The sequence below is a fragment of the Equus asinus genome, chromosome 19, assembly GCF_041296235.1.
Source record: "Equus asinus isolate D_3611 breed Donkey chromosome 19, EquAss-T2T_v2, whole genome shotgun sequence".
Taxonomy (NCBI): domain Eukaryota; kingdom Metazoa; phylum Chordata; class Mammalia; order Perissodactyla; family Equidae; genus Equus; species Equus asinus.
The window spans coordinates 7,083,080-7,111,065 of record NC_091808.1 but is presented as its reverse complement, the minus strand read 5'-3'; the positions used below and the strand labels follow the sequence as shown (position 1 = coordinate 7,111,065).

At 43.1% G+C, this 27,986-nt stretch overlaps 1 long non-coding RNA gene across 1 annotated transcript in view; it reads right to left on the bottom strand.

Moving 5' to 3' along the window:
• Window positions 1-203: 203 nt before the first annotated feature.
• Window positions 204-27,986, bottom strand: part of LOC139041033 (uncharacterized) — a 34,907-nt gene continuing 7,124 nt past the window's right edge. The window contains exon 4 of the long non-coding RNA XR_011495499.1: window positions 204-16,349. This is a non-coding gene — a long non-coding RNA (uncharacterized lncRNA). The remainder of the gene's footprint in view (window positions 16,350-27,986) is intronic.

Sequence of the window (27,986 nt, the reverse complement as noted above, 5' to 3'; positions counted from 1 at the left end):
AGGCTTACTGACCCTCATATCTAAAGTTAGTCAATACCTTGTCCACGTCTGAATAACTGTCTAACCTCCAGACTTAGCTGCTCTTGTTTTCCAGTATTCTGTTCTTTGTTTAAATTATTATTATTATTTTACATAGACTTTAAAAAATGTATCCACTTCTTTCGAAGTTATTTTACTCATTATTTCTTCAAAATCGACCTTCCTTCGGGGATTGTTTCCTCTTCCTAGAGAACGTATTTTGGAGTCCTTTTGGTTAAAATCTCTTTGTGGTAAAACCATTGTTTGCCTATAAAATTATCTTCTACTTCTCATTGTTTTTATTTTATTTTTATTTATTTTATTTTTTGGTGAGGAGGATTGGCCCTGAGCTAGCATCTGTTGCCAATCTTCCTCTTTTTACTTGAGGAAGACTGGCCCTGAGCTAACATCTGAGCCAGTCTTCCTCTACTTTGTGCGTGGGATGCCTCCACAGCACGGCCTGATGAGTAGTTTGTATGTCCACACCTGGGATCTGAACAGGCGAACCCTGGGTGGCTGAGGCGGAGCACACAAGCTTAACCACTACACCACCAGGCTGGCCCCCGCCATTGTTTGTAAACGTCATTTTCCAGGGTTGACAATCCTAAGTCAGTGCTTTAAAGGCATCATTCCAATGTCTCTGGCTTCCCTTGCAGATAATAAGAAGTCTCCTGTAAGTCTAATTTTTACTTATAGATCACCGTTTTCCTCTCTTGGGCTGCTTTTAGGACCTTTTATTTCCCATTAGATTTTCTGTAACTTCACTATCATCTGGCCTGGTGTGGATTTCTTTTTATTTAACCAGCTTGGGATTCATTGTGTTTTCTGTGACTGGGGATTCATAGTCTCAGTTCTGGAAAGTTCTGAGCCATTATCTCGTCAAATACTTCTCCTTTCCCATTCTCAGTGTTCTGGAATTCTGATTAGACACATGTTATACTTTTGCACTCCCTACTTTGTATTTCTTCACTTCTTTTTCACATTTTCTATCTTCTTATTTCTCTGTACTAAATATTGGCTAATTCCTTCAAATCTGCTTTTCAGTTCTTTTTTAGCTGCATTTTATCTACTTGGAACCCATCCATTGAGTTTTTCATTTTACTAATTATAATTTCACTTGTAAAATTTGATTATTTAAAAAAATATTCCTGGAAATTTTGACTGTTATTTGTTTGTGGTCATTTTTATCCTTTCATTTCTTCAAATAAAAATAGTTACTTTGTAGTCTGCATATGATAATTCCAATAACTGAACTATTTGGAAAACAAATTCTCTTATTCATTGTTTGCTGCTTTCCCTCCTAGTGGCTTATTTCTGTGCATGTTTTGGAATTAATTCTGAATTCATATTCCTCTGCAGGTAACCCGAGGCAACCGCAAGGGTGTACGTTGAGGATGGTTTTGTCCATAGAAGATTTGCTTCTGCAGGGAGCCAGAGGCATCCACGCTCTGGGCCCTCTGCATCCCCTGCTGGGTTCCAGGCTTCCTGGAGCCTCCCACTGGTCTGCTTCCCTCCTCCCATCTTACAGAATGAGTTTCACTGATGAGAAGCTGAGAACATGGGAACGAGAGCCAGCTGCTCCTTGAACAAATTTCCCCCAGAGTGTTCTGTGGTTATTGGTGGGTTTTCCAAGACTTTGCTGGATTCAGTGGTGACTTTGAGTCCTGGCTGAGGCAGCATGATGAGCGAGTTACTGTTTTCCTGAGAAAGCCACACTTGCAGGATGAGACTGAGAGAAAGGGAAAAAATGCCTAAGTATGGTGAAACAACACATACAAACACATTCTTTATGTATGATGACACATTAATGGCATGACTCATAAACTACCTTTTTTTTCCATCTATGTTGTTGAAAGAAGCCAACATCCAGTGGAAACTCTCAAGTTTCAAGAGTTGATTTGAAAAAAGTTATTAAACATTAGCTAACCACTCAAGAGGATCTCAAAAATGTATTATACATCATTTCAATGTAGAAGACAATGTTATGCCCAATGCATATTTAAATCCAATCATATTAAATCTAACAATATGACAAGAGATGAAATAACCTAATGGAATTTCTGTTTATTCTGAGTGGCTTGATAAAAAGGACCATTTTTTTTTTCTATTTGAATAATGGACACGGTAGAGATGAGAAATTTTAATAACCACCTTAATTTTGTTGTTGTTAAAATAAGTTTGAGTTTCTTAATGAGTCAAGTCCAGGACGTAATACTCACGAAAGCAAATATTGGCTGACTGAGACCCGTGCTCTGACCTCAGCTCGGCCACGGACTTCTTGTGTGATGCAGGAAAACCACTTCTGCTCTCTGGGTCCTGGTTTGCTCATATATGAAGAGATTCTCTCTGGGGCTTCTCCCAGCCCTAGAATTCCAAGACTTTTGTGATAAATATATGTTGATCGTTGCAGTGTATGGAGTACTAAAGATTGGTCCAAAACTTTTAGTTTATTTCTGACGGAATCCAGACTTTGAAAGTTGTGGTGAGTGACTTGCTTAAAGTTACTCAGCTAGTTGGTAATCAAGTCACATAGAGGTATTTTGTTAAGAAAGAGAGAGAGAGAAGGAAGGAAGGAAGGAAAGGAGGAAGGAAGGAAGGAAGGAGGGGAGGAAGAAAGGAAGGAAGGGAGGAAGAGGAGCAGCCTTACAAAGTTGACTTAGAGATAGCACAGAAGGAGAGACAAGACCTCAACTCCAGTTGGCAGCTACTGATACCCATTATAAATATGCAAAAACCCCACTCTTCAGAAGATTGTGTTCAATGATGTCCATAATGCAAATTTTTTCAATTTCTATAAAAATGCAGTTTAAAAAGCTCCATGAGGTCGTATTTAAGGATATGCATAGTGCTCTTGCAGACAAGTGGTTTTAAATTATGTTAGATCCTAGACATGGCGATACAATAGTGCAGAATTTTTCGAGAAACTTCAATCTACAGAAAATGAGAGAAAACCAAGAAATGAAGGGACACTTTTTATAAAAATAAACTCATCGGGAGAAGAGAGGAAGTGAGTGATAAACAGGGCAACATTCCTACATGGATGAGCTTGTCTTGGGCTTTATAGTTTTTCCCAGTTAGGTATTCACATTTCTCCCATGTGTTTACACAATACCTTTTCTCTTTTCTTTTCTCACATGTCTTCTCCTGCCTCCAAAAATTCTTGAAATTCGCTTTACTCAAAGCTGCCTCCTTCCTACCAATGGCTATTCATATTTTTAGATCAATTACTCAAAACATCTACAAAAAATTTACATTTCTTTCTGTTTAACTGGGATTGGAAAAAAAATATGTTAGAGTTTTTAACACAACACAACTATATGTGTGAAAGATGCTACTAATATACAAATATACACTTGCTTTTTCTTCCATTCCAACAGACTCTGTTCAGAATGGCAATGGTCTCGTTCATCTTCTCAGCTTCCTTTGCAGCTAAGAGTGTCCGTATGACACAGTTCTGGTCATGCAATATAAGCAAAAGTCCCTGGGGAGGGCTGCCACACATATAGTTGTGTTGTGTTAAAAACTCTAACATATTTTTTTTCCAATCCCAGTTAAACAGAAAGAAATGTAAATTTTTTGTAGATGTTTTGAGTAATTGATCTAAAAATATGAATAGCCATTGGTAGGAAGGAGGCAGCTTTGAGTAAATGGACACAGTTCTGGTCATGCAATATAAGCAAAAGTCCCTGGGGAGGGCTTACCTTGTGTAATAAACAAAGCTTTGTGAGGTGAGTCCCTTTTCCCTCCACCTGCCTGGAATGCACAATGAGTGGGGAGGAACAGCGGCCATCTTGTAATCATGAGACTGAAAAATACACGCTAACGATGACAAAGATGACAGAGAAGGAAGACAAAAACAGCCTGGATCCCCAATGACTTTGTGGAGCTACCATAATATCTTTGGATGCCCTACCCTCCATCTTCTCATGGTCTGAAACGAGCTCTCCTAAGCCACTATTAAACAGATTTCCTTCACTGTATCTGAACGGAAGTTCCAACTGATATAAAAAACCTGCCTAGAAAAGACAGATCCTAAACTCTTTTAAGGATTGCTATACATGGTCAATTAGTCTTTTATTGATAGCAGGGAGTAATGGCTGGGAGGAAATTGGCATTCTCGTGGAAGTATAAATGAATAATCTCAAAATACTTCATAGTATTTGACTCTTCTTGGAACTTTTTCCAGAGAAATAATCCTTATCATACTTAAAGCTTCTGCATAAATATGTTTATTACAAAACTGTTTAAGTTACTAAATTATTGGAAATAACTTAAATGTTCAACCACACATAAACATAAGACAATTTGGTGCCTCAATAGGGTGGAATGGTTTATAGCTATTAAGAATTGTGTTTTCCCACTAACTAGAAAAGATACCTGCACCCCTTCATGTTCATAGCAGCGTTATTTACAACAGCCAAGACATGGAAACAACCTAAGTGTCCATCAATGGGTGAATGGATAAAGAAGATGTAGTGTATACAGTAGAATATTATTGGGCCACAACAAATGAGGAAATCCTACCATATGCGACAACATGGATGGACCTTGAAGGCATAATGTTAGGGGAAGTAAGTCAGACAGAGAAAGACCAAATGCTGTGTGGTCTCACTTATATGTGGAATCTAAAAAAAAAAAAAAAATCAAACTCACAGGAAAAGAGATCGGACTTGTGGTTAATAGAAGGGGAGGCTGGAGGGAGGGGGAATTGGAGGTAGGTGGTCAAAAGTTACAAACTTCCAGTTATAAGATAAATAAGTACTGTGGATGTAACGTACAACATGATGACTACAGCTAACACTGCTGTATGACATACAGGAAAGTTAACAAGAGAGTAAATCCTAAGAGTTCTCATCACAAGGAGAAAATTTCTTTCCTGTGTTCTTTCTGTTCTTCTATTGTGTCTATATGAGAAGACGGTTGTTAGCTGAACATATTGCTGTAATCGTGTCACAATATATGTAAATCAAACCATCATGCCGTACGCCTTAAACTTATACTTATACAGTGATGAATGTCAATTATTTCTCAATACAACTGGGAGAAAAAAGAATTGTGATTTTCAAAGAGATTTTAATGGCAAAAGAAAATGCATGTGCCATAATATGAAGCAAAATATGCAGGATACAAACTGTACTTTTAATATGATAACAACTACATTAAAATTCACTGGAAAATAGAAAATTCATTGTCATCGGTTGGTGTATGTATGCCTAATTTATATTTCTTCTTTATGTTTTCTTATATTTTCCAAATTTTCTACAATGAGAGAAAGCAGAAGAAAAAACTTTTTTCTTTAAGATACTTTTCTATTTCATCTTCCATTTTTTCTTCAGAAATACATCTTTCACAGAAACCCTGTAGGCTGGTCTTAAATAGGGCGAAATGGACTATTTTACAACTCATTCAAGAGTTTGTAAAGTCACAAAGTATAAGAAGGGCATATAAAATGTCCACTATTCAGCCTTGCCTAAATAAAACATGTCTTATTTGAGATGACTCCCAATTCAAGTGTCTGAGCCCAGATCTCAATACCAGCTCCTTGAGAAGTCCTGTCCAGTTCCACCTGCGTCCCAGTTCCTCCACTTCCGGTCTTTGGCAGAGCAGCCCTTCAGGACTCACTCCCGTGGGTCTCTTGGACATCTTGGTTCTTGTTCCATCCAGCTATGCCTCCTGACTCTGGAGGCAATGAAGTTGTCTTTGGTATCAAGTTCTTGGTCAATAGCTCCAAGCAACTTCAGCCTCTCTCTCTCCTCCAAGGAATTTCTTCCACCTTCCTTGGGGTACATACTGGCTGTTTCATTTGTTTTCCACCAGCACAGAGGGCTTTCTTTGGGCTGCTCACAGGTCTTCCTGGGACCATATCGAGAAAGCAGTTTCACACAAATCCACAGCAATCAACAGCACAGACTGGATGGTGCACATGGTGGCGATGGCTGGCGGGAGTGTTTATCGCAGAGCAGAGTCCACCTCACAGCATTTACAGAAGAACCTTGACTTGGCGGGACAAGAGCTTCCATGTGCCACACTACCTCCCGTCCAGTTTACGCATGGAAGCCACCTGAGGTTTTCCTTCCTTCTGTCAATCTGATTAGAAACAAGTGATGCCACCATATTTTAAAATGCGAACGAAGCCAGGCAACAGCACTTTCACTCATCAAGCATTTTTCTTAACTGACAGCTCATCCCTCAACTATTTATAGAAAAGGGCTCAGCCTGGACAAGTAAAAGCTATTCAACAATGAGAAACATTTTTAACAATAGGAAAGACAGAGTGAACCACTTATCAGAGCCCTGGGGCTGCTTGGTCCCTGGAAGCCTTAGAAGCATGTTGCAACTTCATTATTCACTTCCAACCGTCACTCTTGGTCCTTATGATGCCAACTCCAGCTCCTATTTTCCAGGTTGATTGTTCAGGTGCAGAAAATTGACCAGGACCCACAAGAAGCCTGACTTTTTAATCCATAAGCCTGCCATAGCTGACCCTAAAAACAATACTTTCTAAGGCTTGTTCACAAGTAAAACATACTTGAGATGGGGAAAGGATTCATGGAGAAGCACATGACAATATGGCTTAGGATCACTGGCTAACTTTAATCAACTGGTTTCAACACATATCAAATCAGTAGATTTGTTGATATATCATTCTCAATGTTTAAGGAAAAATAAGTGAGGGGGTAATGCAAGCATATCCACTTACCTCATTATCTACCTCCTGCCATGGTTCCTTGTCCTGGAAATGTTGTAGGTGAGGAGGTTTCTACAAGGGCGTGGAGGGGGGAAATCTGAGGATGCTGTGAGGTCACAGGATCTCACAGGTAGAGATGTCAGCCAATGCAAACAGTTCATCACAGCGTGGCCAGCCTCTAATGGGGAGCTGTGTCTCTTTTCTGCTAATGTTCTTTACCTCTTTGGCTCACAGTCTTCCCAAAAACCCATCTTCCTATCTAAGACTGAGTAGTGTAGGGAAGGAAGAACATTTCCTCTACCCATCCTAGGTCCTGCCGGCCGGGCTGCAAATTAAATTGACATGAGACAGAATAACAGGGGAAATTCAAACAAAGCTTTATAACATGTATACATGGGTGAGACCCAGAAAAACTGAGTAACTCGCCAAAATGGCGGAGGGTCTCGTCTTAAATACCATCTTCAGCTAAAGACAAAGGAGAATGTTAGGGTGGTGGTTTGGAACTTCAAGGGGGTGGAAGGTAATTTACATCGAGATGGAAATGTAAATGGGGCAACTATAGACACTGTGACCTGAGAGACACATTGTACATTACATTACAGTTATCTTACGGTAACAGCTCCTTCCTGGAACAGGCCCTCCTATTTTAAATTCTTTTAGGCAGTTATGGGGGAGGTCAAAGTTTGTTTCAGAGTCTTTTGTTCTTAAAAATAATCAAGCCAAAGAGACACATTTTGGGGTGGCCAATTCTGATCCCCCCAGTAGCATACCCCAATAACCAAGAAACTGGTGTCAGAACTAATTAAACCACTGCTGGAGGAAGTCTTTGTCAACGATTTGTCTACAGTTACAAAACAATACCAAGGTATGGTCCATTTCTGTTTGGAAAATGCAGATAGACAAATGATAGATGGAAAACAATAGGCATCGAAATCTTGAGTGGTTAGCTCTGGGTGGTGACTTGGATATGGTTCTATAAAATTGACCTAGATCTGCCGAAGTGCGTACAATACAATTAAAGCACAGTGTTTTTAAAAAAGGAGAAAATCGAAAGAGAAAAGAATGATCCCAGATCACCGTTATCACTGTTTGTGCCAATGCACATTCAATTTCCCAAGAACTGGCAGGATGCCCTGAACACTTAAAAATCCTCAGTGTCCCAGATTTATAACATTTGTTGAGAAGGACGAAGATGGCGCTAATTCCATCTGTGACCAGATTCACCTCAAGTCCAGTTCCATTTCGGGGCAATAGAGAGAAAGCAGCAGTCCACAACTGAATAGAGGAGAAAAGAGAGAAAATCTAGAGGTCTTGGGGAAAGCCCAGTGGCCATCCTCGACACCCCTGAATTACCAGAGAGTAACGAAAGTTGCCTTGTCACAGACCAGGAGGTGATGACAGTTTAAGCAGCCATGAGCCCTGCCACCTCTCACGACAGGCAGCTGTGGAACCTCCAGCCGGTGTGGGCTCCTGGTACAGTCCACTGCACCAGGCAGAGAGGTGGGCATGGTGACAAAGCCTGAAATCCTGGTTTGAATGGAGAATCAAGAGCCAAGGACAAAGCTCTGAGTCAGGGCTCGCCCCCGGACTTCCAGGCTCTGAACTGACAGGTAACCCCTGACGTTGCCTGCTTGCCCCTCCCTGCTGCCCTGGGGCTGCCCTGGAGTTCCTTCTTGAAGGGCTGTGGCAGAATCTTCTGTGCTCTCTGGCAGGGTCTAGCTGAACACACACCTGTCTGTAAGTTGACGCTGGTCAAGCACAGAACTCGCTCTGACAAGTTGACTAAAGAATCCCCAAGCCCACAGCAATTCAGCGCTCTCCCAGAAGGAGTTCCGTAGGTTCTAGAAGGCCCAGAGGGCCTGCCTTCCTTTGAAATAACTTTTCTTTAAAAAGAAGACCAAGAATAATCTTAAAGAAAATACCTAATTCGTGTTCTCAATAAGATTCAAGTAAGCATAACACTTATTGAACAACAAGAAATCTCTCTTAAAAATGCTAAAATATAAAACAAGGAATGATGACGTGAAACGGGAAGCTCAGTTGGTGGATGCAAATCCACAGTGACCACGGTGGGAAGTGAATCTGGACTGGCTCCCCATGTGACGTGCGGCTTTGAGGCTGGTTTTATGAGCTGCGCGTGACAGTTATAATCTGGTTACTTTACAATAACACATCAGAAACAAATCCCTGATGGCTTTTGAAAGGAGAGCACGGTGTGGAGGTGGCTGACAAGCAAGGTAACTTCTTTTCGATTTTTCTAAAATACAGCCTGTCACGTCCAAGCCCCCAGCCCTGGATCAGTGGCTTTCCCGGGAAAATGTAAACCTCTGACTCTGTTATTTCATTGCTTCTTTCCTTGTTTGTTTTCTTTCCGGCCAACTAGAATGTGAACCTCTGGTGTTAGTCTGGTTCACTTCCATTACCCCACCTGGGGAACCACTGTACATGGCAGAGGCTGGATGAAGAAATTGTTGTGGAAGCGGCCCGGCGATGCAGTGGTTAGGTTTGCACCTTCTGCTTTGGTGGCCCAGGGTTTGCTGGTTCAGATCCCGGGTGTGGACCTACGTACCTCTTGTCAAGGCATGCTGCATCAGGCGTCCCACATATAAAGTAGAGGAAGATGGGCACAGATGTTAGCTTGGGGCCAGTCTTCCTCAGCAAAAAGGGGAGGATTGGCAGCAGATGTTAGCTCAGGGCTAATCTTCCTCACAAAAAAAAAAAGAAAGAAAGAAATCGTCGTGGAATGAAAGAGTTGAATGCTGCTTCTGCCCATTCCTTATTCAAGAGCATCACTCAAGTGGGAAGCCAACCCTCTTTTCAACATCACGTTGCCCTCAACACTCATTAAACTGGCTATCAAACACTCGTGTGCACTGCAGAAGGAGAAATAGAGGAGGCAGCAGAAATTACAAACACACATTTAGAGATCTGAAGCAAACTAGCAATAAGATCTGCATGCCCAAGGGATAACCGGGTCTGGAAAGAGAGAGGGGCCTGGTCAACGCGGCAGGTGAGTCAGCCCAGGGGCTCCCCATCACCGCCTTTTCCTACCTTCCATTCCCGCTAAGCACTGGGCAACCAAGGCCCGCACAGAAAAACTCCAATTGTTTTAGTCTCGTCTCATTCTTGGCAGACAAACATGTGAAAATAGATGTGTCAGTCATTTACACGATTTCCAGGGTGGCTGCCAAGGAACCAGCAGGACCACGCGTGGGAACCAACGCGGTAAGCCCACACCTGCTATTTTCCCATTAACATTTCCCCGTGTGGGGGCTACAATTCTGCCAACTTGTCGGAAGATTTTATCTGTTTATATCATAATGCATGAATTCCATTTTTTTGTTGTGAAAAAAAAAAAACACACAGATGAGCCCCTCGTGATGATTGTGCCTTGGTCTTCTTTCGAACGTACATCTGCGTAAGATACAACGGTCCAGGCGGTAATTCACCCTGGCCCTAGGGTTCAAATCTGTTCTCATCATTCTTCACCAGAATGAACATCAGCCTCAACCAACTTGATAGTCATCCTCTTCTCCCGCTATCGGTATTTGGATCAACAAAAAAATCGGCGGGGGGGGGGGGGTGCTATTATGACTCCCATTTCACAGATGAGAAAGCCAAGGCCCAGCAAAGCTAGGTGCCTTGCCCAGGGTTTTGCAGCCGTAAATGGTGAAGTCAGGGTTAGACCCCCAGCAGTTTGTCCCAAGGATCCACGCTGTTAACACTCTCAACCATGCACGAGTGGAGCGTTTAGCAAAAACAAAAACCAAGCAAATAAAACAGGTTGCCCAGTTAAATTTGAATTCCATATAAGCAACCAACTTTTTTGGTATAAGCCTGTCCTATGGAATACTAAGGGCATGCTTTTACTTAAAACTTCTTGTTGTTTATCTGAAATTCAAGTTGAACTGGGTGTCCTGTGTTTTATCTGGCCACCCTAAGCAAGAGAAGCATTGGCTGAGGATTGCCAGTTTGGGGATCCAGAAGCCTAGGAGTTGGGGTGACCCGGGGAGGCGGTTGGGGTCAGTGAAGACAGACAGGTCAGTGGAGGCAGCCAGGGGCTTCGTCTCATTCTGCTCCCAGAGAGATGCTGATGGGAGCTCCAGGGAGAGTGCTCACGCCCACTGCACGCATGTGGGAGCACATATGCTTACACACACATCCCCACGTGACTGCACGCCCACATGCCCATGCCTACACACTCGCACACACGCCCACACACACACACATCCCTGGCCCTCTGCCTGAGATGCTAACCCATTAGGAGCAAGCTCCAGGCCATGGTGAAGTTTCATGGCCTCTGCTGGGCAGGGGGGAAGCAAAGCCAAATTAGGGGGCTTCAGAGAACCCCAGGTGCCCATACAGCCCATCTCCCAAGAGCCTGTGCTTTTAAATTAGAGGGTGCCAGTGGGCGTCGTCAGGGCCCAGCCTACCTCCTTAAAGGCGTATTTACCTCCGGCCAGGGAGTGTTTCTCAGCAATCAGTGGTTCGTCCTGTCTAGTCCTGTCCACAATGCGTTTGCAGAAATCCCTCAGGGATTCTGGCATGTGGCTAAGTTTTAATTTCATTTAGCAATGAGGATACATAGCGTTTCTACTTAATGATTTTAGATGTGTGCGTATGGTGGACATACAGACAGATATAGAGCTACAGATGTATAATTGTTCAAAATGATTCAAGGTGATACACATCGTAGTTGTTTAGATGAGAACAATGGTTTGTCCTCTTGTTCAGAAAACCCACATCATGTTTCATCAAGCAGACTATAAGGTCCCTAAACACGAGGACAGGTTTCCTCCATCTAATGCCCAGTGTAGAGTCTTCTCCACATTCATTCATTTTTCCATGAGTTGATTTGTAAAATCGGATTAAGCAAATACTCTTTGCTCAAAATAATTTACACTGCTCTAGGTAGCAATATTCCTCAGACAATTAATTAGATGATTAATAACTATAACTCATAATTGAATTCAAAGTCCATTTTTGCCATTCCCTAAACAGATGAGGTTTCATTGTTTATTATTATTGATGGAAAAAATTGAGTTACCTTGGCTAAACAAAAGAGGATATAGATGGCATTGGTTTCAACCACACAAAAGGAGCCTGGCCTGTGGTACATGCTCACTATGTGCCAGCTGGTTCTCTCTTGTATATCAGTGGAGAAAGGAGATGTTTATTAAAACGTTAAAATAAATATCAACAAAGTAGCAATTTGTCTTTCTATTAAAAAATTTGGCTTAGAACACAATCAGGATTTTGAGTCTGTTTGGGGCTGAGTAGAAATATATTTGAGGCCAAAATATATCTTTCTGGAAACTTCAAGAATAAACAGAGCAAAAGAAAGATTAGGATATGATTATCAGGAAGCTCTGAAATCGAAGGGATTAGACTTTCTACAATCTGTACGATATGATGAAAAAATATATACAATATGTGTAAGCCAAGAGAGCCTTCATGGTTAAACGTTGACATTTTTTATAAGAAAGCATTGAGCTTATCACTTCAGCAACTAATTATTGATACTTGAAATGCAGACTTGTGGGAACAAAGGAGGAAGAGCCACTCCTTCAAAATATAAGTATAGACATGAATTGCATTAACAATTCTAGATTCTTCTCCAATAACCCAGCCCAGTACCCCAGCATGGTCAAACTGGAAATTGAGTAGACATTGTTCATTGCAGAATACAATCAAGTGTGGCCGTTACAGAACCAATCAGAAACACCTCTGCAAGCCAAACTTTTTGGACAGATACCTGAGAAATTAGTCAAGTTTCTTGCTGAGATGTGAAAATCCTAAAAGCAAAGCAAATGTCCTGTTACAAGAGCTCCAAGTCCATCAGCCACGACCTTGTCCTTACTTCAACCAGGTCAGGGCTGGAGAAGAGGAGTGTTGGTCTAAGTGCTGGCCTTTGTTCCTAGCCTGGTCACTCTATGGCTGGATGTTGCTGGTCATTAGTTATATTGGGCAGAGAACTCTAGGTTCAGCAGGTGTGTGTGTGTGTGTGTGGTATTGTTTATACGTATATGCTAGACAGATAGATATAGATATTCATCTTTGATAAAATTCATTTTAAAAAGCCATCCTTGTCTAAGTTGAATTAAGAGACATAGAGACTGCCCACATGAGGTTCAGAAGACATAGCACCATGGGGATGCAGGGCGCGTCTAGCCCTCACCTGGTGCAGGCTGCGGGACTGGACTGAGGCATCCTGAGCCCCTGAGATGGCTGCTACAGTCAGCATGGGGGAAGGGCAGCCTGTGTTCCTCTCCTCTCAGGGCAAAGATCCCACCCTCGTGTGGCCCAGTTTGCTGATCCCACCAGGTGAGCCCCTTGTGGAGTTCTCGTCCTAGTCTAGCCACTCAAGAGATTGTGTGTCCCTCCACAAGATGGCGGGTACTATCTGTCTTGGGTTGGCCACCCTCATGGGTTTCTTTGTCACTGACTGTCAAAGTCACAGCGATCTTGCCTTCATCCCTGCTGAAACTTTAATGAAAAGTCACTTCTTTCAGGTCATCAGATGGGTGATAAATTTCACCTGTTGACAGATACCTAGGGATGGACATAGACTCTGCAGCCAGCAGGACCTGGGTTCAAACCCCTACTCAACCACTTATTGGTATGAGAACCTGGGAATCTTAGTTTCATTGGTGATATAGATGCAAATAATAACAGTGCCAACACCACAGGGTTTTACACAGGTTAAATGAGATAATCCAATGTGAAGTGTGTCACACTGGGTCTGGAATGTAAAAAGCATCCTTATAGTCATTATGGGGCAATTATATGGGTGGCTCAGGATGGGGAAAGTCAAGAGAGAAGGTTCCATTGCCTTTCTGAGCTCAGAATATTTAAAAATTAATTTTGACAAGTCAGTCAACAAAACAAATATCTGCCAAGCCCTTACCACACGTCGAGCATGATTCAAAGAGTTGGGCAAGACAGCCAGCGTCCTGCTCTCAGGAAGCTTACATTCTAATATAAATAAAGAAAAGAAAAGAAAATTAAATCACAAGGAGGTACAAGCACTGGGGCGTTACATCAGGAGTGATTTTTGCAAATCCCCTCTAGTAACCACGCAACTTAGCTTTGGTTTTGTCAGAAACCAGGAGCTTGTGAGCTTACATGGAATTCCTTATGGCTGAGGCTGGAAACGTGGACATAACATCCTCAGACCCTGCTAAGGGGTGGAAGCCAGAATAATCTCCCCCCAACAGAGTTGTTCCTCTTCAGGAAATCCCCACTGCCGCAAGCTAAGAGGGTGGATGTGAGAATGTCATCACTGGGGAAGAGCGAGCTTAAACTCAGAGACAGCATTTCTGAGGTCTCTGGGGGTCTCTGAAGGCTGTGAACACACAAGACTCTCAAGAGATTAGAAAATGCTGCTTGCACCGAGGCTTGCTCCGGCACGTTTTAAGGAGCATATGTGGGAACCGCCTCCTGACAAGAAGGCTGCCTGGCACTGGCCAAGCACGTTCGCTGTGGGACTCTCATGACTCAGATGCAGGTCCTGTGAGTCACAGGATATGAAACAGAGGGGAGGCGGGGGGCAGGGGGCAGGGATGGGGGAGAAGGAGGGAGGCAAACACCAGAGTTTGCAGCAAATGAGAGCGGGGAATATGGTCTTTCTTTTAACTTGCATCAGCCAATTTTCCCATGACATGGATCGGTTACCAAGTGGTTTTCCCTAGAGCTCTGGAAGCTTTGGGTCCTTTGATTGGGGGAATCCAAAGGCATTGAGATGAAAATCAAAGGACACGCATATTTCAATTTGTCATTTCTAATTTGTAGGAATTGGTCTAGGTCTTTGAATAATGGCGCAAATCAGTCACACGTCAGACAAGCTATAGTTTGCAGCAAAAGGAAAGGAGCTATTTGGCAAAAACTTCACCCACTTCGAAAAGAAGTAATTCACCCAGAGTCGTCTTCACTGGCAGGCGGTGAAATGTGTCAAGACAAGCCCTGGGCTGGAAGTCCAAACACGCAGATGCTGGACCTGCCCGGATGCTGATCTGGAATAGGAACAAGTCACACCAGAGCCCTCAGTCTCTCCCCTCCCCACCTGGAAATACCACGGGGACCAGTTGAAAAAGGATCTCTGAAATCCAGAGGACACAGTCGGGGGATGGAGGGCTTTTCACATTTGTGTTTTTATAACCTCCACTGAGGGCACGTTTGGTAGGGGCCCCCGAGGAGCACTGTAAACAGAGACCCGTGCACCGTGGCTATTCGAGGCTGACTCAGGGTTAGGGACAGACGTGGGCCAAAACCGACAGATTCAGATAAGAAGAAGTCGAGCCTTTCGATCGGGATAAAAACTAATTCTTTCCACCGTTATTGACACCTTCTGCACAAACTTCGTATAGGGTGATGTGCTGGGTTCTTGGGGTGACTGAGGCAGAAGCAGAAAGAGGTCCTGCTGTCAAGGAACTCAAGAATTTAGTAAAGAATATAAGATTCACGTGCATATCTATAACACAAAGTACCATGACCCGTTTTACTTAGGCCACTGCAACCAGGGATTAAAACAACCACAGCAGGGAGTGACCCTGTCTTGTGAGAGCTCGCCTCTCAGCGGCTTCCTCCCACATGGCACTGGGAGCCTCCCCGAGGTTCTCCTTGGGTGTTCTGAAAATTAGGTCTCCCCGGTCTCCTCCTTGAGATCCACCACTGTCCTCCTTTCCTGATGAGCTCTGTGGGGATGTTCCTGGAGCAGCTCTGCTCCCAAGGCCCGCAGGAGACACAGTGGTAGAGAACATCCAGTACTTTGGTCTGGAGCATCTCTGCCCACCACCCCTTCCAGTAATAGGATCCTCATTTTCTATGGGAAACTGCTTCCTCCTCTGTTGTACCCAGAGCCTTGTGGTGGGGCCATCTACTTGGAGGCCCATCCCGCTGGCCTCCTGGATTAGTCCGTGGGTGGGCACAGGGATCCTTGCCAAGCCAATCCCAGCCATGTATGTATGAAGGGTGGAGAAGGCAGTTCCTTCGGGGTGACTGGGCTAGGGGGATGGCAGGTGGAGCCAGCTGCGGCCCCATCTCCTGCTGCGTCAAGGAAAGCCCACTGCAGTCGAAGTGAATGAGCCCAGTGCAGAGAAGGAGCAGAAAGGAGACAAAACCACATCTGAGGATACCATTTGCAAGCTGGGATCCAAGCTTCTCAGAGGCTAACTCCTCCTCTGGCTTTTCTGGATGTGTGAGTCAATAAATTCTCCCTTTTGGCTTAAGCTGATCCAAGTTCGCTTTCTTCCATTTGCCAACATGGTCCCTGCTGCCTCTAGATGGCCCGGATGTCCCCACTGGAGCTGCCAACCCTGACGACCAGGCCTCTGAGGTCTGCACCCAGCTCCTGGGGCTGGTGTTCACACATGAGGTCAGTGCTGATGTGGCTGTGCATGTTTTTACAGATTCTGATGCCCAGATGTCTTCATGCCCATTGTCATCGACCTCTTGATGGGCCTCAGCTCTCTTCCCTCAGGAAGAGTTCTTGCCAGGAGGCTCCATGATCTCCCAGGGAAACAGATCCTTGAGAGGTTCACCCCTTGCATCCTGCAGACATGCCCAGGCTTGGCTGAGTGCTAAGGCGAGGAGGCTTAAGCTCAAGATGGGAGTCCTAGTGCAGACAGAGGGTTCAGAAGAAGACCTATGGCAGGCAGAGGGGAACGAGGGATGATTATGGATGACAGGAATCTGGTTGCACCATAGTTCTTGGAAGATGTGGCATTTGCAATAAGTTTGAAGGAAAGATAGGCTTCTACTACTTAAGGCATGAACAAATAAAGTGGAGGATATATGATAGCAACCAGAGAAAGAGCATGGTGGGAGACGTAGGAGCACCTGGTTACAGCTATGTCACAGAAGACCTAGAATGCCACTTGGAAGGGTTGGGTGGTGGTGTGTGGGCAGTGGGGAGCCATCAAAGTCTTTGGGGGAAGGTAAGCTTATCAGGGCTGTTTCAAGCAGACTTATGTGGGTTCCAGTTGCAACTTGACCTGAGTCTACCTCTGGCTGGACCCCTTTCCTCCCACCCCTGGACCATTCATCCCAAGCCAGCTGGCTCGGCCCCAGCCGAAGTCCAGGAGCAGCCTGGCAAAGATGGAAGGCTTGCACACTGGGACTCAGCATTGTCCAGCTTCTTCCTGTAGGACCAGGTGGACTCAGAACACAGGACACCTTTGGTAGGGCGACGGGGATGAGCGGACTCAGAGAAGAGGCTCCCAGAGGGGCTGAAGGGCTGGCATCTTTCTGGAGCCAGAGCATCACGGCCAGAGTGGCTGCTGGCTGGAGAGGAGCCATCTAGGTTGTCTAGGTTGGCATCCCAACTCTGCTCCCCATCCCCACCCCTCACCCCTCCTTGATTAGAAAAATAAATCTTCCACACTTTCTGCTAATACTTACATAGTTGTTACAGCATTTAGATCTCTGATCCAAGAGGAGATTGCTTTGCATGTTGTCTGAGGAGGGTATCTAACTACATTTTTCCAAATAGATCATTAACTATAACAGTGATATTTATTTGATAATTTATCCTTCTTTCCTTCAGTGTTTAGAAATGCCACATTTTCCCAATATTAAATTCATATATATTATAATTTTTTTGTGTATTTTCTTCCACTTACCGTCTATTCTTAGAATAGTACCGCCCTGTTTTGAACAGAATAGCTGAACACATACCCCTTGACCCCATAATGACACTGCCAAGAATCCATCCTATGAAAATAATAGCTCAGATATGTTCCAGGATGTTCAGTATTGTTAGATTGCTAGGAAATAAATGGGAAAAATACAGGAAAAAACTGGGAAAGCATCTCCATTTCTAACAGAAGAGGATGACGGAATAAATTACTATATAGTTGAATAGAAGAATGCTATGAAGCCATTAAAAATGAGGTAAAGCTGCACATACTGATCTAGAAATTGGTCCATGAATATTAAGTTGAAAAAGTTATATTTGTGCATACAACACACATCAAACACACACACCAGACACACACACATAGATATACTTATATATTTGTGTGTATATATATATATATATATAATGACTCTGTTTTATATAAATGTATCTGCCCATGAATATAAGTAGATCTGAGCCAATTTAGGATGAATTCAGGAAGGCTACACCTGTAAAGAATAGCTACGTACTAGGTGACAGATTGAGAAGGTAAGTGGTTTTTCTTTCATTTCTTACTTTCTATAACTAAATTTGTAAACAAGAATGGGTACAACAAGCGATCTTTAAAATAAAAGGACTAAACAGAAGTAGATGAAGATGGGGCTCAGGCTGGATGAACAAGTCCAAAAGGGGAGGGGCTGCTACACCTCGTGACAGCCGCGTGGGCCGCCGTCCGCTGCCTGCCCCATCAGAGGTGTGCCGCTGACAAACCCCACTCCCCGGGCTCTCAGGAATCAGGTTTGGTTTCCAAAGTTGGCCTGGAAGTTGACACACTACAGACCCCCAGTCAAGGCCACATCCGCCATGTCCAGAAGGACCTCAGCCTGTCATCGGGAGAGTGGAGGACACCACACAGGTGGGCAGTATGGCGGGAAACAGAGCTGGCATGAAACAGGGCTAGTGCCCTCCCTGAGCCGCATGTGGAAGCCTCCAGGATCTTGGAGGCTCCTTCAGCTCCTCCTGTCAAGTCTCCAAGGACCTTGAACCATAAGCAGAAGCAGCCTGTTGCTCATTAGTGAACATGAGCAATTCCACGCCCAAAACCACACGTGTGGATGAGCTTTCCTTGGAGAAATCCAGAAACAATGAAAATTTTCAAAGAATCTTTTTTTTCTTTTATGCCTTCATGCCACATCTTATCACAAGAAAACCCTAGAGTTTGCAACACCAGAAGGTTCTTTCTTGGAATTATTTTTTCCTCTCAAAGAACATCTTAAAATATCTCATAGCAGCACCAAACAGAAAAATAAACCCACACACTCAGCAATTAAGCTTTTGCATCTCCTGGAAGGAACTGGGAGGAAATGAAAATACAACAATCTGTAAAGCTGTTTCTTCCCTGGCACAGCCCGGATGGGAGATGTTGACTGTGGTCATCAAAGGGATGAAAGCTTCGCTTCTCCCGAAATCAGACTTAATGGCTGGCTTGTGAGCTGGGAGTGCTGCAAGGTCAGAGGTCATGTCTGTTTAGGGTACCCCTCTACCCAGAATCCTGGATGTGCAGGTGATCAAAACACCCTCCCATTAGAAGGGGTTTGCCAAGTGGAGCACAGCACTAACATGCACAGGAGATGAGACACTGGACTCTAAGACTCGGCTAATGGTACCTTGAATACAGCGCTTGATCATTTTGAAAATACAAGGGTGTCTGTTCTTCAGTTTATCCCCAATATGAGACTGTAACATGGGCAGGGAAGGTGTCCTTATCTCAGAAAAGTTAAATAAATTGCTTGGAGTCCCAGAGATAGTGAAAGCTTGATTAAGCTTTCTTCTTAGGACTTATCAGCGTCCAATTTGTTACGTAATCTTTTGTTTGTGGTTTCTCTCTCCCGCTAGAATGTAACCCACATCAGGAAGAGCTTTATCTGTTTTGTTGACTGCTGCATCCTCAGCATCTAGAGTGGAACCTGGTACTGGGGAGAGTCAACTTAGAAAGCAAATTTGCCTGTTATTTTATCTCAAAATGAGTTTTTTGGGGAATAGACTGAAGAAGTGCATTTCAGGATGTGCATACTATGGCAAATCATTGGCAAATCCAGAAAAGAAAGGAGGGGAGCTGTTTTTCTAGAGAAAAAGGGGGAGTAGGGAGGCGTTGTTCTATACAAAAGTCAATTGGGGGAAATAACAGTTCAGGGTACCAATGGCTTCTTTTTGGCGGAGCTGCAGCATTTCTCATTGACTGGCTTGTTGCCGGGTGGGGAGAGAAATCTTCCTTCAGTGGTAAAGTAGTTGTACTTCCTGTCTAAGATGAGAGATAGGTCTCTTCCTGTTTAGTGTAATTGACAACGTGTGATAGGGCTTGAGAGCTACCCCTACAGGTCTTCCAGACTCCAATTTAGTTAAGGTTTCTTTTATTAATTTCCACAGTAGCTATTGAATAAATAATTGTCTTTGTTGTCATTGTCGTTAGCATCCTCCAGGATGGCTTTCTGTGGAAAATCCATCTGAGCTGACATATGGAGGATGAGGAGCAGTGAACAAGATCAAATGTAGTGGCTAGAGAATTTCAGTCAGATAGAACAGCATGTACAAAGGCCCAGTGGCAGGAAGGAGCATGGGAAGAAAGAGGGGCTGAGAAAAGGCCAGGGCAGCTGGGGCAGAGAGAGCAGGGAGCACAGGGCCTGGAGAGGGGGACCGGACTCTTTCTGACCCATTCATTCCACAGCTACTATCACAACATTCACGGACTGTAGTAATAGCTGCCCACCTGGTCTGACCACCCCACAGACCCTGCATTGTGATTAAACCAATTTTTAAAAATTCAAATGTGTGCAAATCCACCTATTCCTTGAAGTCCTCGAAGACCTTCACAACACAGCACATGAGGTCCTGCCAGGGCTGCCCCTCGCCAAGAACAGCTGAGGCAGTCTTGAAGAAGAAAACTCCCACCTATCAAAACCTATCAGCTACAACTAAAAGGATGTAGTATTGATATGTGAAAGGATAGACAAATAGACTGATAGAGTAGAATAAGTCCAGAAACAGACCATACATATATAGTGATTGATTTATGATAAAAATGACATGGCAAGCAAGGCACTTGGGAGGTAAACAAACTTTTCAACAAATTTTGCTGGATTCATTGGCTCTCCTATATGGAAAAAACTGTATCTTGACTCCTGTCTTACACTTACATAAAAAATCAATCCTAGATACCTTGCAGAACCGTATGTGAAAGATAATGTAATAACACTTTTAGAAGAAGACAAAAGAGTGCATCTTCATGACTTTGGAGTAGGCAAAGATTTCTTAAATGGGACACAAAGGGCATTGACTTTATAGCCAGAACCCCCACAGAACAATCAATAAAACTGTATTAAAATTAAGAACCTCTTTTCACCAAAAGGCACTCTTAGGAGAGTGTAAAGATGAGGCAGAGACTGAGAGAAGATATTGGCAGTACATATATCCAAAAAAGGACTCATGTCAGGAATAAAGAATATTATAAATCAATAAGCTACATAGAGAAAAGCCAATAGAAAAATAAGTGAAGACTTGGATAATTAACAAATATAGAAATTCAAATGACACAGGAGCACATGGAAATATGTGCAGCTACATTAGCCATCCAGGAGCTACTACTACAGACACAACAGAACGGGGGGAACGACTGGAATACCGAGTGTTGGTGAGGATGTGGAGCAGCTGGAACTCATGCTGCTGGTGGGAGGGTAAATTGGTATCACAATTTGGAAAACTGATCATCAGTATTTAATAAGCTGAATATGCATAACTCATGACCCAGAAATTCCACTTCTCAGCAGATACTCAACGGAAATTTTCACTTACATTTCCCAAAAGACATAGACTAAAATATTCATAGCAGCACTATTCAAAATAGCCCCAAATTGGAAACTATACATGTGCTCAGCAGCAGTAGAATGGATCAACAAATTGTAGTATATTCACACAGTGGAAGACTATCCGGTTATAAATGAGTAATCTGCAGCTCTATGCAAGAATATTATTAAAATCTCACAAATACAATACTGAGTGAAATAATCCATACACAAAAGAGACTGTATCATATAATTCTATTTCTATTTTTTAAAAAAGGCAAAACTAATCTATGCTGTTAGAAGTCAGGATTGTGGTTGCCCTTAATGAACAGTGACTGATGGGGGTATGAAAACGCAGTCTGGGGGCTGGAAATGTTCTATTTCTTCATCTCTGTGTTGGTGACATGGGTGAGTTTCCATTTGTGAAAATTTATCTTCTTGGCCACTCACGATATGGGCACATCTCTGAATTTACATTATCCTTCAATAAAAAGCTCAAACAGTGTGTGAACTATTGCATGCCTTGACTTTGGCGGTGGTCAAAGAAATCTACATATGCAACAAAGTTGCACAGAACTAAATAGATACACACGGAAGGGAGGGCACGTGAAACTGAGGAAATCTGAATAAGGTCAGCAGTGTATCGTTGTCAGTTTCCTGGTTGTGATGTGACCGCTAGAGGTATGCAAGATGTTACCAGGGTTGGGGGGAGGGGGATGCAGGCTCTTACAACTCCATGTGAATCCAGAATTATGTCAAAATAAAGAGGTTTTGGATTTTTTAAAAAGTGTTTATGTGTGCCTAGAAGTGGCCTTGAAAAGATGTAAAGTATAATATTGGCAGTGGATAAGTCCAGGATGTGAATAGGATTAAACAGAAGAAGGAAAGGTGAGTTTGCCCTCTTGCTCAGTGTATTAATGTATCTTTGAAACTTTTACAGTAAGAATGTATTCATCTATTATTTGTGCATACTTTAAAAAACCAATTGCTTCCCCCAAAAATTGAAATAAAAATCGGTTTTCAACTTTCCCAGACCAACTGGGCTGTTTAGACACTGATGGATAAAACACATTTTCACCCCAGTGTCAAACATATAGTGGCTGTAATAAACACTGATTGATTACCTAAGAAGTTAAGGAGATGATAATTACACCAGCAGAGGAGTGTTTAAACATGCCTCTGGACATATCACAAAGACAGCCATGGAAATTTAACATGAGGTCCTTCCAGACGCCCATTGCCTCTGTTCCATGTGATCAAGTGTCCCAGTGTGGCCCCATGTGCCTCAGAACCAAAGGCATAGCAGGTGAGCCAGGGGTGCTATGAGTAAATCCCAGAGGAGAGCACTGCCAAAGAAATTTTGCGGTCAATTAGCTCAAAGAGAACCAGAATTTGTTTTTCCATGACCCTTTGCCCACATCTCATGTGCAAAAGTTGAGTGCTTACAAAACTAATATTTACGTTTTTGAAACCGTATAGAGCACCAGGTGTAACATGCATCAATTATTTCCCCTCACTCCTTTGACGGTTCAGAGACGCTCTGTTTTCCACAGCATCAACACAGCTCTTTAGAATAGTGCTAACATCTTCCACTCAGTTATGACTTAAAAAAATAAAAAGTTTTGCTTTTCTGAATTTCCACACGAAGCGACTTAGTGTACACACACATTTTGTGATGTGGCTTAGCCATGAATGGCTTTTTTATCTCTATATAAAACGATTTTGGGTCCTGCTTCATGTTTTCTGCCTAAAACTCTTTGTCTGATAGTAATTTTGTTATTGCTGTCTTTATTATTGTCGTTGTTGTTTTTGGTCCAGAGTTTATGTCTAACCTTCTGTTTCTCTTAAATGGATTTCCTATAGAAAGCCAGTTAATGAATTTTTAAAAATATGATACAGAACATGCCATTCAATAAGAGAACCAAAGCTCTTTTATTGACGTAATATTTTGCTAGGTCTTTTCTGATCTTGTATGTATTTTCTTGTTCTACCATCTTGCTTTTTCTCCATCTTCTGTTATAAACACTGTGTTTTATTTGCTTTCACTTCTTCAGAAATCAGAGGTTTAAAATCTGATTTCAGTTTTACTGGTATTTACTTTATAGCTTTCCAAAAAAGTCTTGAACCTACGTTTATATGTTTTCATGCTGAAAGAAAAATCAAGCACGTTTTACTTCCTTTTACAGGAGATCAAGATTATCAAACTTTGATTTATTATTCCAATGCCACCCAATCTTCTGTAATTTTATCTGAGACTGTAAACCACATTGTAACATTACTCAAGTTTTTATTATTCGTTTTTTATTAGTTTTATTATTTAAGTTATGGCTTCAAATTCACGTGCAAATTTAAGAGAAATATTGTGATTTTTCTATGTTTAGTTGATTCTAGTCCTCATCGCTTATCCAATTTCTTTCAACAAAACGCCATCATTCTTAAATATAATTCTGTGTCTGGAATCTTAAGAACATTTGTAAGTTACTATTTTAGAAATAGCATTATGATGCTGTGTTATAAGAATATTCTTCAGCTTTCTGCTTGCAAATATCAATTACAAATTCTCCAGATAAAAAATTATTAAAAATCACATCTTATTGCCTTTCCTTTTTTCCAAGCAAATCAATTTTCTTAGGTTGAACTTGCAAAGGAGTCTGTGAATAATCTGATTTTCATTTCTTTAAAGATAACACATTACACATTTGGAGGTTTTTTTTCTTCTCCTCTCTGAATATCTGTAAAATTCTTTGATAGCATTTGACTTTATAAAAAAGTAATTCAGGTAAGTCTGGGTGTTACCAGCTTTTAATGAAGTTTCTTAAGAGTCTGGCCATACTGCTTTTCATATTCAAGTCTTATTAGGTCTGAAAGCTGGTTTAAAAAAATTCTTTTCTATATTCAAATACTGTTTCTGCTTCGTTTATTCTTTTTCCCTTTGGGGAATATTATTAGATTGGTTTATTGTCAAAATTCTTCCACGTCTGTTATTTTAGCTACCATCTTTTCACTTCTCTATCCCTTATTCTGTGTTCTGAGGCTGTCGCTCAGCATTTTCCTCCACAAGAACTCATTTGACTCTCTGTAGGGAACAAATCTCTGTTCATTGCCTTCGATGTAAGTTTTTATTTAGCTGTTGTGCTCCTGACTCACACGCCGGCCTTATACTTATCTTTTTATAGTCATCATTCTGCATAATTAACATGAAAGTGAAATTTTCTTAAAATTTCTTTTGCTTTTTAATAAATAAATTTAGATTGAGAGGACGCCCTTTTCTTTGAGATCTTCCTAGATGCTACATAATCACTGTGACTCAGCTTTTACAAAAGGCTCCCGATTTAAATCAGTCCCCTTCTAACACCTGAAGGACGTCCTGAGAGTGACATGACCAAACATTCACATTCTATTGTCACCGCCGTCTATCACAAGGGATGCAGTAACTGCAGAGTTCTCAATTCTGTGTTTTAAAATTAATCTTTCGAGCAGAGGTCCCAGATCCTTCATCTACTTCTCTAGTTCTTTCTATTCTTGTTGGTGTCTGCACAGAGGAAGAGAACACCGAGATGTAGACCGTGAAATACAAATGAACTCAGCCACATGCTGCTTCTTGCGCCACTGCAAACGGAGGGGTTGGCAAATTGGTTGGTTCTCCCCACTCCTGCCTTCTTTTTCTCAGAAGTTATTTCCCCTGGTTTTCGGGAACTCTAAGACATCTTTCTCCCCAACCACTATATCAAGGGTTAAAAGCTCTTTGCCCTTGGGCATTTATCTCAGAGAATTGAAAGGAGGTGTTCATGCAAACCTGTACACAAATGTTCATAGCAGCTTCATTCATAATAGCAAAAAACTGCAAGCAACTCAAATGTCCTTCAGCGAGTGAATGGTGAAACAAACTCCGGTATATCCACGCCATGGAATACTACTCAGCGATGAAAAGGAATGAATTATTTATCCACACAACAATGTGGACAAATCTCCAGAGAATTATGCTGAGTGGAAGAAGCCAATCTCAAAATCTTATATATTATATGATTCCATTTATATGACATTCTTAAAATGATAAAATTACAGAAATGGAAAACAGATTAGTGGCTGCCAGGGGCTCAGAACTGGGTGGGAGTAGGAAGAAAGTGGGTGTGGCTATAAAAGGGCAACATGAGGGGTCCTTATGGTGATGGAAATGCTCTATATCTCGACTATATTGATGTCAATATCCTGACTACAATAGTACCCTGCAGTTTTGAAGGATGTCACAAGGGGAGGGCATTTTTTTCAACTGCATGTGAATCCACAATTATCTCAAGATATTTTTTAAAAAGACCCCTTGCCAGTTACCTTTCAGAGATTCCCCTTTTTGGTATTTTTATCCCCATTTTCATTGCGATTACCTTAAACATGTGCAATGACTGATGACTGGAACCAATATAATCCCGAGTGGGTCTGATTCGCTGGGATCCATGCCAACTACTCAGTCTACCTCGGCACGTCATGGTGTGCATTCTTTTCGCTCAAGATGGCGCTTTAGGAGGTGCAGTCTTTTCTCTCTCGAGGAGCTGACGTTATCAACAGACCACAGAATAAAGACATGAACCATTATGGAGCAGGTATCACAGGGGTGGAGTGTCCTGTCCCAGGTGTAGCCACCGCACAGCTGAGAGCAAAGGTTTCCAAACGGCTCACATCCTGAAATGGGATGCCGACTGGGGAGCCCGCCCACCAGGCTTTTAAAGAAGTCTAACTCGGTCGGCCACAACGGTGGGGTCCTGGGGGAATTCAGTTCTGGAAGAAGGGCTGTTGCTGCCACCTCCTCCTGAGGGCTGTCCTTTCCTCTCTCCTCCCAGAAGACTGTAGGGGACACAGGTCCATGACTGCCTCTGCTCTGGAGGTTAAGAGGTGGAACAACTTCCAGAGAAATCTATTCTAGCGGAGCCAGTAGACAACGTAAGACAGTGTGCCTGGGAAATTCAACAGGGAGGGAAGCCCAGCGGTTCTACTCCCCAATCTGCTGCCCTGAGCGGGAGGTGCCTGCAATGGGGCAAGGATTTAAGAACTTTAGGAAGAGGAGGAGAGCAGGACTCGTCTGGGCCACCGCTGTTCAGATTCAGCTCCCCGGATGTTGACAGATGTCCCCAGATGTTGCCCTTTGGTGAAAACCAAAGGTAGGTTGCAGACGAGTCAAGAATGGGAAGCAAAGAAGATGACTGCTGCCTTTTCTTTCCAGAAGTTCTTTTAATGACAGAAAACGAAGCAAAAGAAGTGAAGATTGAGGAATTGGATTTTCTGCAGAGGAAAGACCTGAGGATGTTTTTAAGGCTGGAAGACCACCCAACCTGGAGTCAGGGGGTGAGTTCTTGTTGCAAGTCTTAAACCAACCAGGCGGGAAGCCTTGGAGAGATCACCTGCCAGGGGGCCATGCGAAATCCTGTCTTGCATCCCTTACCAGCTTGTTTTAAGGATCAAACAAATAATGTGAATTTGTTTTAAACACTAGAGCGTTCTACACATGGGACAGATTTTATCCTTACCATAATCATTAGTTCTTCAGGCTTCACCAGCATCAGGAATATGGGAGAGGAATAATCTAAAGCCTGAATTTTAAAATGATAATTAAAACTAGACCTTGCTCCCCAGACAGTAACAGCAATGAGTCAGAGAGGTTAGTGGAGGAGCCAGGGTTTTTCATCACTGGGACTTTGTCTGGCAGAGCATAGGATGTCCCTTCTTTCACTGGTGTCCCCAGCCTGTCTCCCTCCGTTGAGTGGAGTCAGTTCACAAGCCATGTGACAAAGCAGGAAAGATGTGACACACCTGATATAGCCCGGGACGTGGTGTTCTAAACATTCCCAGGGCCTCTCAAATTCCTCTTTATTAACTTAAGATCTCCAACCTTCATGGACCAATGTTGATTTGATTAAGAAATGGATCTTTATGGGGCTTGCTAATACCCTCTCTCTCCTAGGCACCTGGGAGGATATGCCTTCAAAGTGTCAGAATCTCCTTCATCAATAGTTTACTTGGCTCTTGACTAAGGGTTATTGACCGTGAGTCTCCTCAAGGCCACTGACCAGGAGCCCAAGGACACTACGTGCCGTGGTGCTCTCAGCTGCCCTGTCCCTGGAGTGATCTTGGGCTAACTTCCACTCATACCTAAGTTTCTTCTTGCTCCTGCTTTGGCACCAGGACTAGGGTGAGATGGGGTGGCACCCAGATGCCAGATTCAGGGAGGTGCTCCGTTGCACGCCTTTAAATTTCACGCTCTAGGTCCCAGCCCTGTTTGACGTCCTTCCACCTAAGTCCACCTCCCCCTGCTCTCCCCCTCCACTTTCTGCTGAGCCCTCAGGAGCACTTCCTTGCCCAACCTCTGCATTTCAACTGAAACCAGGCTCCCAGAAAAGGACAGACACCTCCTCTGTGGAAGACCGTAATTTCCAAAGCCGGCTGCAGCACCGCCTCCCTCTCCCAGGGTCTGCTAGACCCCAGCCACTCCTCTGTCCCACGTGGAGCCTAATTTCCCTCCCCGTTGAGTGTGGGCTGGGGTCTGATTCACTTGCAGCTACAGGATGTGGTCAAAGTGATGCACAACTTGGAGGTCAAGTCCGAAAAGACAATGCAACCCTCACCTTGCTCACCGGGATGCTTCTCATGACCCAGGTGGCGGAGGGCTAGACTGACATCGGCTCCAATGTTACACAGCTGCCTCACTGGGAGCAGGTGCCTAGAGGGGCAGTCGCCACGCAGGGCAGCAGACAGACTGGAGAACCACTCGTGGATATTTCCCTCTTCTGCCTGGAAGTCACCCACCTCTCCAACAGCACCTCGCTCAGAGAAGGTG